We start from the raw sequence: 14,505 nt of genomic DNA on the forward strand, positions 1-14,505 counted from the left end.
GACATTCCTATATAATGTTGTACTGATTAACAGACTCTCTTTTCTGTATTCTTTCCCTCTTCTGTCTGTTAAGCTTCCACTTTATAAATATGAGGATGGCCAATTAGTGGACTAGTGTCAGATCAGCCTAACTCCCAGCAGGCTTAGTCAAGCTGCTGAGATCCTGCTACAGTAGGGAGGGGAAAAAAGAGATTTACTCCAGAGAAGGATTTACGCCCCTCCCCAGTCACCCATAACTAGTTAATTTAAGAATGTACAGAGTAATCTGTATTTGAATCAAAAGTTGTATATAACTGTATTCTCAACTATGTTTTGATGGAAAAATATTTTCTCTCCAACAAAAAACTAGCAGTGGCAAGATTTCCCTGACTACTGATGGCACCATCAGGAACCAGCCATCCTTTATGAACTGTTAATGTCTCCACATGATCCCATGGAAATCTTTTCAGCGGTTGTTCAACTATTTCCGACTAAAACAACAACAACAAAAAAAGCCAAAAATCTTGCCCCAGGTCTGCTCTACATCTTCCCAGGTCTTTTAGTTTGAAACCACTGTTTACTTTAAAAAATAGTCTAATGCAGTAATTACTTACAATAAACAATCTAAATAAAAAATTGAAAAATAGACTGACCAACATTAGAAACATGTGAAAGTTTATGTCTCTAAACTGAGCGCACCTCTATTCCATTCGGATGTAAAAGGGTCAGACATTAACTATACACTCTCTCATTTCTAATAACTCTCAGAACAGTAACACCCCTGCCACACACACACACACACACACACACTGGACTTTTGCAAGAGCATGATTTAATCCAAAGGAAGGGTGTGCTTAGTATGTTAATCTTAATCCTGTTACATTAATTCTAAATTATGCAAATACCAATATCAGCTTATAAATTTGTGTCATGGTGGTGTACGTAGAGAGGGGTGGGGTTGTAGGTGAAATTATTATTTATTTTTTTATACCCCGTGAAACCTGAAACCCTGTACACTGTGTTTGTCTTGGATGTTTCTAACTGGCTTCAGTGAGTTTCACCCATTTGTATGTAGCCTTGCAATCTCTACCTGCAGGTCTCCCACCTTGTCAACTACAGCTGTAAGTGGTGGTGAGTGAAAATACAGAGGGCCTCCATGATTAAAAACAACCATATCCGGACATCACAGGACTTCTTTGAAACATAAAGGAAAATACATTTACCCCACCCTGCTTGTCTCACGTCATCCACTCAATTGGAAAATGAGGAAAGAAGAAAAACATACAGCATGTAGAGTTAGAGGGGAAACTTCCATTATTTTCCTACTATCCTCTGTGACACTAAACACGTTCCGGTCCCTCACATATCACACTGCAGCACTTCGCAGAGTAGAAAGAAAAAAGGAGTCATATTTGATTTATGCAACAACCTTTGAAGATACCTGATGACAGTCCAGTGGAGTCTAATAATAGAGCCCGTTTGGCAGTAAATGGGCGGTATTGACAGTAATAACTAGGACACCCACTGCATTGCTCTGCTGTGTGTTTATACAGTATTTCTTCTTAGAATAATAAACAGTTGTGTGGGGTAGATGGTGGGCGTTTGCTGAGAGCACAATGACTTGTTCACACTCAATGCACAGTGTTTTAAAAGAATTTAAAGGGTATACATTTAGTCAGGAAATGTTACCTTACCACATCCCAAAAAGCAGCACAGACATTTGAAATTGTGTCACAGGACAAATGATGCTAACCTCTGTCCTGGTAATCAGCAGGTAGATTGCAGCAAAAGCTGGCACACGCCCAACTTTATTGCTATGAACATGTATTTTTGTATCAAACCACTGTGTGCCAGAACATTCACTCTTATTTTAATGGTTGCACTGACATAGATAAGGAGGCAGCATTTTTTTATATAACTGAGCTATTGTCTGTCTAAACAAAGCCTATTGTTACAAATAATGACCTCTTTCTCTGCAAATGTTGTGTTATTCCAGTAGTTGTGTTTATGCTCCAGTTGGAAAAAACGAGATTTAAAGTTGGCACTAGTGTTTTAGTTTATAGATGAATCAGTTAGTATCCAATGAATATTCTCTGTCAAGTTGACAAAAGAGTAAACCTACCAAACACGTAATGAAATTCTAACTAGGGATGTCGCCACAACCGAAACAGTACCTTTCTATGCCAAAATTCTGAAAATATGAAGGAACCTGTTTTTCAATACTGAAGGCAGCAGGCATACAGCTGCTCCACTCTTTAGTAGGGATGGGTACCGATATCCGGTGCCATTATGGCATAAACGGTTGTAACCAGACCGAAAAGCAGCGCACATTTCGGTGCTTTATTTCGGTGCCTTTTTTTTCTTTTATAAAATCTCAGGCCAGGAAAATCACCCTCATGTTTTTCTGTGTTTTATCTTCAGCTACTTGACACAAAGGCATCTGCTGTGATGCTTACACCTTTGATAAAGTCTCACAAGTGTCAACTTTCTTTTTATAGATATAAAAATACGGAAATGTACTGATACATGATCTGAATTATAATATTTCTGACTGTCTGAGGCAAAATTTCCCCGATTCAAATCGAATTGAATCGAATCGTGGATTGAATCGATTCGGGACCTTCTGAATTGGAATCGAATCGATTCTAGAAGTCAATGATGATACCCAGCCTTAGTTACATGCGGCTGTCTTCTTGTTTGATAGAGTGATACCATATGTGCCCTATAACTGCAAAAAAGGCTAACATTGTTATTGTTTTACAAAAAACCAGCTAAACATGATAGGTTTTTGGACAAAGTTTGTGTTCTCCATTCTTTAAGCACCGGTTCAAGCACCGTTTAAGCACCGGCACCGTTTCAAAAGTACCAGTTTGGCACCAGTATCGGATAAAACCTAAACGATACCCATCCCTACTCTTTAGCAGCTGAGCATGCAAATAATAAACAAACTTGGTGAGCACCGCAAAAATTGACACCCTCAGGTTGTGTTTATAGCCGCTAGTGAGGTCAGTAAAGCTTCATATTAACAACAATGAAGTATTTAACAGTTGTCATAAATGTTAACCTAGCTGGTGCACACGTTGGCATTAGCAGTTTAGCTGTTAGCAATTACCTGATAGCCACATTAGCCAGCTATTAAGTTAAGGTACCAGCTATCAGCTATGGCTAAAAATAAAATGATGACGTTAATTTGGGAGCTAGGCAGCAAATACTATCAGCCTTGGTCATCTGTAACATTATTGGACAGTGTTAATGTAACAGGTTAACACAATTATTTGTGTCTCCAAAGTGTTATTTGTTTGTAGACTGAAGCTGTGAAAACTCTACCAGCAAATAGATAGAAACCACCAAAATCACAGGAAATAAACACAGTTGTACCTGAAGTCTCCTAATCATGCATTCCCCCCTTTCATTCATCAAAATGGTGTTGCATATTGTCTTGTGTATTGGTATTCAGTTTATAAATGGGCTGCATGATAGACAACACCATCTCATTTTAAACTCAAACTGTACACAACTACAATTTCTGCTATCCCATAGTCATGGTTTTGACAAACGTACCAAATTTTTTGCTAGCAATGGCTACTATGGGTTAACTTTGATCTGCTCCTCACGCTCACTGCAGATCTTATAAGGAATTACAAACATAAATGCATGCTCCCCTCAATATAAGTGCATTCTGTTATTCAACTTTTGCTTATTAGTGCAGCACACACCCACAGTACAAACTGTGCAAAATTAATGTTACTATGTATCACTCCAAATAATCTAATTTATCTGGATTGGAGTCATAGACCACTGCTTTTGAATCACTGCAGTGAAATGTTGACTAGAAACAGCTGTCTGTTTGCTGAACACACCCCATTCCTCCTGTCACTTCGGTTGGCCTTACTGAGCAGGCTATTCTTGAAAGGGTGCTGCACCCATCATTCTATAGTGAAGTAAAACAAATTTAAGTCACAGACTGGCAGCAATCCACTCCCAGAATCTCCAACCAAACAACTTCATATCTATTTAAATATTTCTGCATTGTAAATGGAAGAAAATTGCACACACGCACTGGCACACACACACACTTTATACCCGTCCTTTGCTGATTTTTTTTCATTAGCAGAGTTAGCAGAGCAGAACAAGTACAGTAGGCTCCCACTGACAGGAGCTGCACTAACTGGAGCAACGGCCTGACATTTCCACCATGACAGCACACGATCTACAACTTGACCTACACACTGGACTATTTCCTTTCTCTCTCTCTCTCTCTCACACACACACACACACACACACACACACACACACACACACACACACACAGTTTGAGTAATGAACAGTGTCAGGTCTGTAAGGCCGGATCACAGGGGTAAGAGGAGCTGACTCCATGAAGCCCAACAGGGTCCTGGCATGTCTCGAGTGACACAACACACAGCGTCAGGCCAATGACACACAAATAAACAACACTCAGAATATCAAACCTATTTATACAAATTTGTTTAAGAGAATGAGCTAAGCCAGCTCGGAAGAGGAGAGAGAAGCACTGTTTGCTTTGGAAACATGAAACAAGTCCAGGATACACAGCACAGATAATGCAATAAAGAGTCACCTGACAGGGAAGGGTGTGTGCATCAGTCCGGATCCTGCTGAGTGTGTTTGTGCCCTTGCCCAGCTACAGCTGTGACACGTGTGTGAAAACATGTGTGTGTTCATGCACGCATGTGGTGGTGTGTATGTAAATCTTTGTATGTATGTGTCTTTGGGGCATCCTGTCACTTTCCTGTCACATGACACCTACACAAATCATCACTCTGAGCAGGATTCTGTCTGTTCAGAAGGAGCTTCAAACATACACACACACACACACACACACACACACACTTGTACTCTTATCAAGTCATCTGGCCTCAAGTCAAATACAATAAGTTAAAAGAAAATGTCCTACATATTTTAACTTAGGTTGTACTTCTGTAGCTTTGAATGTGGTATGGTTGTTGGTCTTGACGGACTGGTATTTCAGAAACTGCTGATCTAATGTGATTTTCCCACACAACATCTCTAGAGTGTACAGAAAAAGGTCTGAAAAAGAGAAAATATCCAGTGAGCTGCGGTTTTCTGAGTGAAAATGCCAGAGGTCAGAGGAGAATGGCCAAACTTGTTAGAGTGAAAAGGAAGCCAACAGTAACCCAAACAAGCAGTTGTTAGAACATGTGATGCAGAAGAGCTTATCTGAACATACAACAATTTGAACTTTGAAGTAAATAGACTACAGCAACAGGAGACCATACTAAGAACTGGAAACTGAGGCTACAATTTGCAGGGGATCACCAAAAGTGGACAAGAGAAGACAGGAAAAGGTTGCCTGAGCTGATGAGTCTGGATTTTTGTTGCAACACTCAGTCGGTAGGTTCAGAATTTGGTGTAAACAGCATGAAAGCATGGCTCCATCCTGCCTTGTATCTAGAATTCAGTTATTTTCTTGACTCATTTGGTCCCCTTAGTAGGGCTGGGCCATATCATACCATTCACGGTAATACCGGTATAATGTTAGGCAATGATAAGAAAATTAAAAGAAAATAAAGAAAATAAAATATCGCGATAGAATATGGAAAAACGCGCACGCGCAGTGCCTTTGTTTTCATGCGGCGACGGAGAATGAGAAGAGCGAAAGCAGATCGTTGTATGAAACAGATGAACCAGAATTGGTTTGTGAAAATGCTGCAACTTCAGTGGTGTGGAACTGGTTTGGCTTTCGTCCGTCAGATACACAACAAAGCACAATTTTTGGTAGAGCATGCTAGCGGGCAGTCTTTATTACCGTGTTTTTTGGAAAATACGGCACACTTAAAATCAATCCTTTGATTTTCTGATAAATCCACAGTGCACCCTACGTATGAATTCTGGTTCTGCTTACTGACCTCGAACCGATCTTATGTGGTACACGGCGCTCAAAAGTCTGTCAAAAAATGTTTTAGTACAACTTCCGTAAGCTACGAAGCCGCACCGCTTGATGCATTACGGCTATCGTAGGCAGGAGCCTCACGGAGTGATACGTACTGTGCTTCAACAAAATATTACCGTTTTGTGTGTGTATAACCTCTTTTTAAGTTTTGTGGATATTATACATGGTTATGCTGAGGATATGTCGGCCAATTTCCACTGGAAATGCCTTTTGGTTAAACTGTCAGCGAGGAATTTGCATTTGAAATGTTGAAAATAAATAAAGTTGTGGAGTTGTAAAGTATTTTGTCTTGCGTCAATTATATCATCAGTTATATTGTTCTCGCAGATTTTCACACTTATATCGTGATAAATATTTTTGGCCATATTGCCCTGCCCTATCCCTTAGTATCAAATGAGCATCATCTAAACACCATAGCCTACGGTTGTTGACCATGTTTAACCTTTTATGAAAAACACTGTACCAACTTTCATTTTTATAATATGCCATTTCACAGAGCTGAAATCATCTCAAACTAGTTTCTTCAACAAGGAGATGCATTCATTGTACTCAAATGGGTCTCCACAGTCACCAAATCTCAGTCTAATAGAAGGGGAACAGGAGATTCCAGTCATGACTGTGCAGCTGACAAATCACCAAATTCAAATTGGGCAATCTTTACCACAAATAATAATTCAAGCTGTTCCAAAGACAAAAGAGTCTTCGCTAGTAGAAACAAAATGTCCCTGTGAATCGTTCAATGGGTGTAAAAAAATAAAATAAAATAAAATAAAATACACACACACACACACACACACACACACACACACAAGATTCTTGAGACAGAGACAAATTCTGCACAAATTACTTAAATACCTGACAAAATGTCAGTACCAGGAACAAAAGCAACAACACAAGAGAAAATTCACAAAATACACACACACTCAGACAGCGGACAAAAGCGAGACACAGAAGACAGCAGCACCCAAACAACAGTCTCCCTGCAGTAAACTGGAGTGACAGATAAGAAAAGCAGGGAGAAGTCATCATGGCCACAGCTCCAAGGTAGGGGTGTGTGTGTGTGTGTGTGTGTGTGTGTGTGTGTGTGTGTGTGTGTGTGTGTGTGTGTGTGTGTGTGTGTGTGTGCGCGCGCATGTGGGGGAGAAACTCACCATGTGATCTGAAGCCCTACTTTTTAAATGAAAAAACTGCAGAGAATAGAAATATATAAAATATAATAAACTGTCTCCTCAATTAGTTTGTAATGAAGTCTGGACAATTAACCGGCACTAATCAGCCTTTAATAGCTCATTTACCACCATTTAGCTAAAGGTGGACTTACATGTGAACACAAAATGCTGGACGTGTTTTCCACCAAAATCTAATTACACAACTGCTATGACTTCTAGGAATCTTCTCTTTTATTGTGGAAACATTAACATTAACCCCCCCCCCCCCCAAACAACCGACAATGGAGCTAGTGGTTAATATTTTATGTATGGATGAGGGTGAAGAGAAGGACAACTACTGTCTGAAAGCATTAGAGCCCCACTTCCTGCTGTTTCCAGAAATGTTTCAAATGACATAATAAATGTAGGTAAGTCAATATTAGTTGGTGTGACCTCCTTTGTGCCTTTGAATGTTCAGAAAAAAGGAAAAGGTTGCTTGGCCTAAAAATCCCAAACACCAGCCCCCACCCAGCAGCAAGTGACATTCAACTGCATGGCACTCTGTTCCTTAGTGGAATAATCAATATGGGTGAGATTAAAAATTGCACCAAGTAACAGGGCTGCAATAAAGCAGCCCATGTAATGCGAGCCCCGGGCTTAAATAGCAATTACCCCCAACTGCTGTGACACAAAACCACTTACTGCCCCCCCAGTGATGAAATAGGACAGAAACGGCAGACAGGAAACAGCAGGTAAGGCACAGAGGAAGAGAAGAAGTGAGCTGGAACAGAAATAGAGCAGATCAGAACAGAAATGACTTAAAGGGAACAAAGGAATAAGTTGGGGAAACAACAGGAAGCAAGTTATTACTTTTTGTACTTGACTGAAGAGTCAGGAGATAAATACTGGATCACTATCATTTGCAAACATGCTCTTGTTTATTTTTTTCAAAAGTGTATTTAGGCAACAACTAGAATGTACATGGTTAAAAATGCTATTCTGCTCTGACATAGTCCTCACTGAACAGTGGAGTCACATGAGAACATCCAACTAAACTTTCTACTGCACTTTTACACAACTAATGGCTCATTAGTGCAGCGGTTTGGATGCAGAAACAAAGAATCGAAGGTAAAAAAACAAAACAAAACCCCCTTAAAAAACAGCCGACTACCATTTTCTCAGGCTTCCAGTGATATTAAACAAGCACTGGACTTGTATACAGTATATTCAACAGAGCATTATTAATAGAATGTTTGTCCATGCACGAAAGCAAAAAGCATTTGAACTGCCACGTCTAACAGACTGCACAGAATGAATAGAAGAATATTCAAAGTAATTAAATCATTCAAATCTTTTTTTTTTAACCTCAGCAGAGATATTTACACAGAAGCTGGGAAACTAAAGAAAAGCATGATGATGTCATAATAAAAACAGTAGCTGTAAGAGAGCAGCAGAGATGGGGGATTGTGGAGATTAAAAAAAACAAATGCAAATAGGATTTATCAAACAAAGCACCAGGAGTTTTGTTCTGGTTTGTTGAGGTGATTATTCATCAGAAGCTATGAAACAGTCAGAATAGCATGTTTCTGCAGGAGGAGGGATGCAGCTCATGTGCTTCTGCCTGAATTTAATATTAGAAATGTAAAAACTGCTGCAAGTCGGCATATACGCTGACTTTTCTGACTTTTTATTATTTTTACTGAAGAAATTTTAAAAAACTGGACAACTAATGTTCTTCCTTTAACACCTGTTTTTCAACATTTGTTGTATAAAACTAATGTATACAACTAAGTCTGCTCTATACAGACATCTAAATTCTGTAGATTGTTAATTCGTTATTCCATTTATCTTAATGTTTAAAAACTATTTCTCAAACTCAGCAATAACCGATATATACAGACGTGAAAATCCTGACAGTCAGCTGCTCCAGCATGCAGAGCGAGCTGTGTCGCTTTAAGAGGGCAATAAAACCTCAAGTGATACCTCGCCCAAACTAGTTCTAAAATCTAACACCTGTCCAGCTGTGGGCTTGAAAGAGGCTCAAAAAAGTTGAAAGCAGCCGCTATGGCCAGCGTGGGCACGCACACTGCAGTGCATTTCAGTGGTGACAGACAGGCGATAGATGCAGGTGCACACTCAAAGACTTAATTATCAGAGGACAAAGACATGTAGAAGACTAAAGATACAAAAACTGTTCAAGCAGAGATACTGAATGAGCTAATATCCAACTAATAAAATTCACACAAGCATACGCACACAAATAAATTGACTGAAAGCATAATCTACAATACATACAAGCTTTGTGTATGTTTGTATACAGTCTATAGTGACAACGAGGTCCATTAATTCATTCCTACATTTTATATTTTCACAAAAAAAACCAAAACAAAACCTCAAGTCACCAGGAAATGTCCCAGTGCTCCCGACAGGCAGTCTGCATGTCTTTGCCACCAGGAATGTCATGTTAGAAAACACTTATGATGAATTTTGCTTAGAAAAAACATTTGCCAATAGCTTTAATATCTAAATCATATATCTGTGGTTGCATTTAGACTGGTGTACTTCTGTAACATAGCAAATGATTTAAGGTTGACAAAGAGTGAAACAGTACAGCACAGAGTAAGGAGTGAGACTCAGGAGGGTCAATGAGGAGAGAAAAGATATGCTGTTATGTGCAGTGAGTTTGATTCTCAGTGACCAAGAAGTCATGTATTCTTCCCTTCATGGTAAACTCACAGTACTACAGTAGCTTTCTCTTTACATTCACTACAGAAAGCAGTCAAATGCATCTGCTGGCATATGTTGTTGCACGGATGGGTGCGTCACTGTTTATGCACATTAAGTACACACGCAAATTTTAAGATTCATCTCACAGCACCCCATTACTGTGCTCAGCCCTCCATCTGGCATGCATATGTGAGCTCCTATCAAGAGACCGAGTGCTTTGACAGAAACTCACACTCAGCTCTAAAACTAGTGTGCTGCTGAGGAAACAAAGTGGGACAGAGAAACAAGTGAGGCAACAAAAGCACTTCTTACCTGGGAGAAGAAGGTCACAGCATCACCGCAGGGAGGATGGCAGGAAGCAGGAGAGAAGGAAAAGGAGAAAGAGAAACACATGTTAGTAACTGTCAGATGTAAAGAAGCCTTTTTGATTTAATCTGGGAGTGTCTAAGATTTTGAATCTGCAATATTTATTCATGTTTCAAGGAAAAAATGCAGTCACATTTGAGCCAACATGGCTCAAAGATATTTTTATCAACTCACATTCCCACATGGCTATTAATCCCCTAATGCTTTTAATGATGCAAGTACAAGCAAGTCATAAAACAACCGAAACACATTAAACGACCTGCAAAACAGTTACAAGGAAAGCCTGACTTTGCAGAATTACACTTAACAGCTATTGCAAGACAATTTTCTCTTTAACTAACCACCAGGAAAGAAAAGTGCGCTAATCAATAAATCAGAACACTCCCATATATTCAAGCAAGAAGGCAAGCTTGAGAAAATCCATCAGTGTTAAAAAACAATGTGTTTGGCTTGCAACCAGCTCACATCTTTAGAGGGAAACACCCGTCATGTTTATGGTCTATTTTCACCAGTAGGGTGCCATGGCTGAAATGTGCTGCCAAGTGCTGCCCACCCAGCTTAGCCCCACTTACTCACAGCTTCCACTCGATAGGTAATGCTGTTTGCACGGTGATGTAAAGCCAATAAAACCAGTTTTATGGCAGGCAAATCTAAACTAATGTGAAGTACTCACACACCTGTTTTAACAAGGAGAAACTTTAGGATCCTTTCAAGGGGAGAGCGAGAGCAACAGGGAGCGGTAACAGTTGGGTTGTGGGATAGACACAATTCTCCAGAAAGTACCCTAAAACACAAGCAGGAAATGAACACCACCACAAGCAAATAAGAGTTCCGATGTAAACATACTGGTTAGAGAGAGGGGAAATCAAGGCAAAGGGCTCGTTTCCTGACTCGAGGCTTTGATGGAAACTCAAGGGTTACAAACTGAATTTTATAAAATGTTGTAAAAAACCTTAAAAGTTTGAAAGCAAGGCTTTAAAATGTTCAAAGCCAAGCAGCTTGGGAAGAGGAAACACACTGACTCCAAGCCACAAAATGGAACGGCAATTAAAGGCTCTAATTTGGCAGAGGTTGGCAGGGATGTTTCTAATAGACGAGCTGCACCACAAGCTGGTGAATTAAACAAAGAGCAGCGGCCAACCTAGACACTTAAAGGCTTGTTTTCTTTTTAGAAAGTGATTTACACACAACAGATAGAGTAAAAGTTTAGTTTGCATGTGGGAAATATGCACACGCCGTTTGTAAAGCGTAAAACCCCCCAAAAAACAACAACACACACACTTGGCATCCAGCGTCAAAATAAACATTTGGAGCAGTTAATTGGCTGAACTCTGGAGGCTGCAATCGGAAATCCCCCAGAATAAAACCAAAAAGGTCCAAGTCATCCTCGTTCGCTACAGCTCAACTTGAGCCAAGTTGGCTGTGATGAATCTGATTCCACACAGAGACGCCCAGGCTCATGGCCACGATAGCTGAATGTGCCTTCCCATTCTCACGCTGTGTGAGGGATTTTGGAAAAGGTTATTCTATTTATATGTAAATGTTTTTCCTACTTTGGTGAAACCCACAGAAAGGTGCAGCTAGCGCAACAGATTACAGATGCCTTAGTTGTGCAAATCTATATGGATACCAAAACTGATGTTTAACATAATCATGTTGGCCAATAGCCAAATACCAAATTTTCCTCCCTTTTTTTGTCTTTTCATTGCAAAAAAGAAAGAAAACATGATTATATTAAAATGTTTTAAAGTATTTCAGATCTTTATCACCTACAAGTGAAAACTAAAGTTTTAAAAGGACTGCAGGCTGCAAAGTCCTTTTAAAACTTTAGGTCTTGAGTTCTTTTCTTTTTACCTTACAACACTTCCCAGATTGATGGGCAGCAACACTTGCTTCTCTAAGATCATTGCCAATATCATTCCTACTTGGCAATGTGAAAAAAAACAAACACATACCTGACTGCTCCAAACCAACAAACTGCCAAAACACCTTTTTAGAGATGCTCATACTTACTGATGATCAGTTAATCAAGTGCATTTGATTAGCTGTACCTGGCTGCTACTTATGCACTTAATTCCTTTGGAAGCAGTAAGCATGTACTTTGTGCAGTCCTGTGAGAAACTATTAAAATTGTCTTTGTTCCCATGACTACATGGTAAACATGTAGCTCTGTGCCATAGAGATTGGTGGAGCTGTCTTACTTACCAACAGTCAACTCAGACCAATGCAGATATTATTGCCTATACAAGTATGAAGAATAAGGTCACATCTTAATAATTAGGAAGTATTTCTATTTTACGAACATTGGGTAGGCCAAATGTGCTGAAAACTGATTTATAAATCCAAATACAACACTAATAACTAACTAATAAAAGACTGTCTATGGTAATGGGATAATTACTGCTTTAAAATGATTTAAAGTTAGCAGTTAGAAACCTTTAGAACGCCTGCAAAGCAAAAGCTAGAAATTAAGTAACAGATGCATTTTCTTTAGGTTCTTCAAGTTGCGATTTTAAACAACGTGCTTGCTTGCAGGTATACATCAATTCTGAATTGAAACAAATGGTGCTGTTGCTGAAAGCTCTGAATGTTCAAACGCCCCACCAGCACAAGAATCTAGAACATGAAAACAAGATTATAAAAATTCAATTATCTAAATCTCAATAACTGAATTGCTGCCTTATAATCATACTCTGTATATTTAACATTCAAATCCTAATGATATTGTCCTTGACTACTCATTCAACCAAAAGTAATAACAACTCGCTTGCTGTGGAGCTAGCCAGGAGTGCTTTACTTGCAGCAGATGCCACTTTAAATGCACCTCTACCGTTTCTGACAGTGGCAATCTGGAGATCAGATTAGAAGGTGTGCTCTTTATCAGCAAGCAAGCCTTTAAAGAGCTTAGTGAGTGGGCCTGGTCTGCCACCAACAGCGTGCTGGGTCAGGAAGGCACCCGCTCCACGTCGCCCACTCTCCGCTCTGAGCTAATCCTATTTACTGCAGAGTATTTATGCTGACCCGCAGCCAAATGCCAAGCCAGTGATATGGCAGAACTGGCAGAAGGGAATCAAAACACGAAGGATATGTTTCTTTATTCTTGTGATGACAAAAAAGGGCAAAGGATTGAGCAAGGCTGGGTTGGAGAGACATGCTCAAGGCCAGCATTTAGTAGTGTTTTTTTATTTATATCGTGGCAGTCTAAAATATGTGCTCATGGAATACTGAATGCTGTACATTTAGAGAATGCAAAAACATGAAACAAAATTAAACAGCATTCAAGGTCTGCTGCCTTCACTGCCTGGGGGCACAAATCCCGTTCATTTAGACTCCAATTTTGACTTAAATTTTTGCTTTTCCATTCAGCCACCAGCAAATTTAAGGCAATAAAATGTGCACATACTGTGAAACTTAACCACACAGTGGATACTTGGAATACTAGACACAATACTCTTTGTGGATAGACATTTTTTCCATCTCTATACCTGCAGTATATCACATGTTACGTGAAAGTCTGTGCTAAATGTTCAGTTAAAAGAAAAGGAAAACAAAAAATAAGCAAAACCAATAATAATCTGACTGTTTGCTGTCTAAACATTTAATGGTAAAGTACAAAAAATGTGTTTTCAGTACAGAAATAGAATTTATTTTTTGGACAAAATCTAAAAAAAATACCAGGACTTTGTTTATAATAGCCAGAGTTAAACTGATTTGATGGCTATGGTTACAACAAACATTTTCATATGAAAGCTAACTGACATGGACATGACATCCTTGTGTCTTGAAAAAACAAAAACGAAGTAAATAAAATAAAAATAAATACATTTATTAATTAAAAAAGAAAGTGCACGCGATGAAATGACCTGACATTGCTGAGACTTTCTTATCCTACTGGACCAACCAGCTAGCAAATTAACAAAGGGTGCACTCCAAGCTTCGACAGTGGACATCAGAATCAGAATCAGAATACTTTATTGATCCCTGGGGGAAATTATTTTTTGTTACAGTGCTCCATTTTAAACCAACATTAAGACAAGACAGACAATACGCTAACTAAGAATAGTACAATATATACATATATATACATACATACATACATAAGTCACTTATAAATAAATATTTGGAAAAGAAACATGTGTAGTTGTAGCAGCAAACAGTGTGTTAAGTGGATGCGTTGTACAGGGAGATGGCCACAGGCAGGAATGATTTCCTGTGTCGTTCAGTGGTGCTTTTCGGTAATCTCAGTCTCTCACTGAACGAGCTCCTGTGACTGACCAGCATGTCATGGAGTGGGTGGGAGGAGCAAAAGGGCAATTTTTATTTGTTATTGGCATT

At 39.3% G+C, this 14,505-nt stretch overlaps 1 protein-coding gene across 2 annotated transcripts in view; it reads right to left on the bottom strand.

Moving 5' to 3' along the window:
* The window catches only part of nav2a (neuron navigator 2a), a 214,332-nt gene that overhangs the window by 101,474 nt on the left and 98,353 nt on the right, over nucleotides 1-14,505 (bottom strand). The window lies entirely within an intron of this gene.

Source organism: Aulonocara sp. 'chitande type north' Nkhata Bay, linkage group LG1 (genome assembly GCF_057382095.1).
Source record: "Aulonocara sp. 'chitande type north' Nkhata Bay isolate Kocher_YH1m ecotype deep benthic linkage group LG1, A_spYH_male_GT1.1, whole genome shotgun sequence".
Taxonomy (NCBI): domain Eukaryota; kingdom Metazoa; phylum Chordata; class Actinopteri; order Cichliformes; family Cichlidae; genus Aulonocara; species Aulonocara sp. 'chitande type north' Nkhata Bay.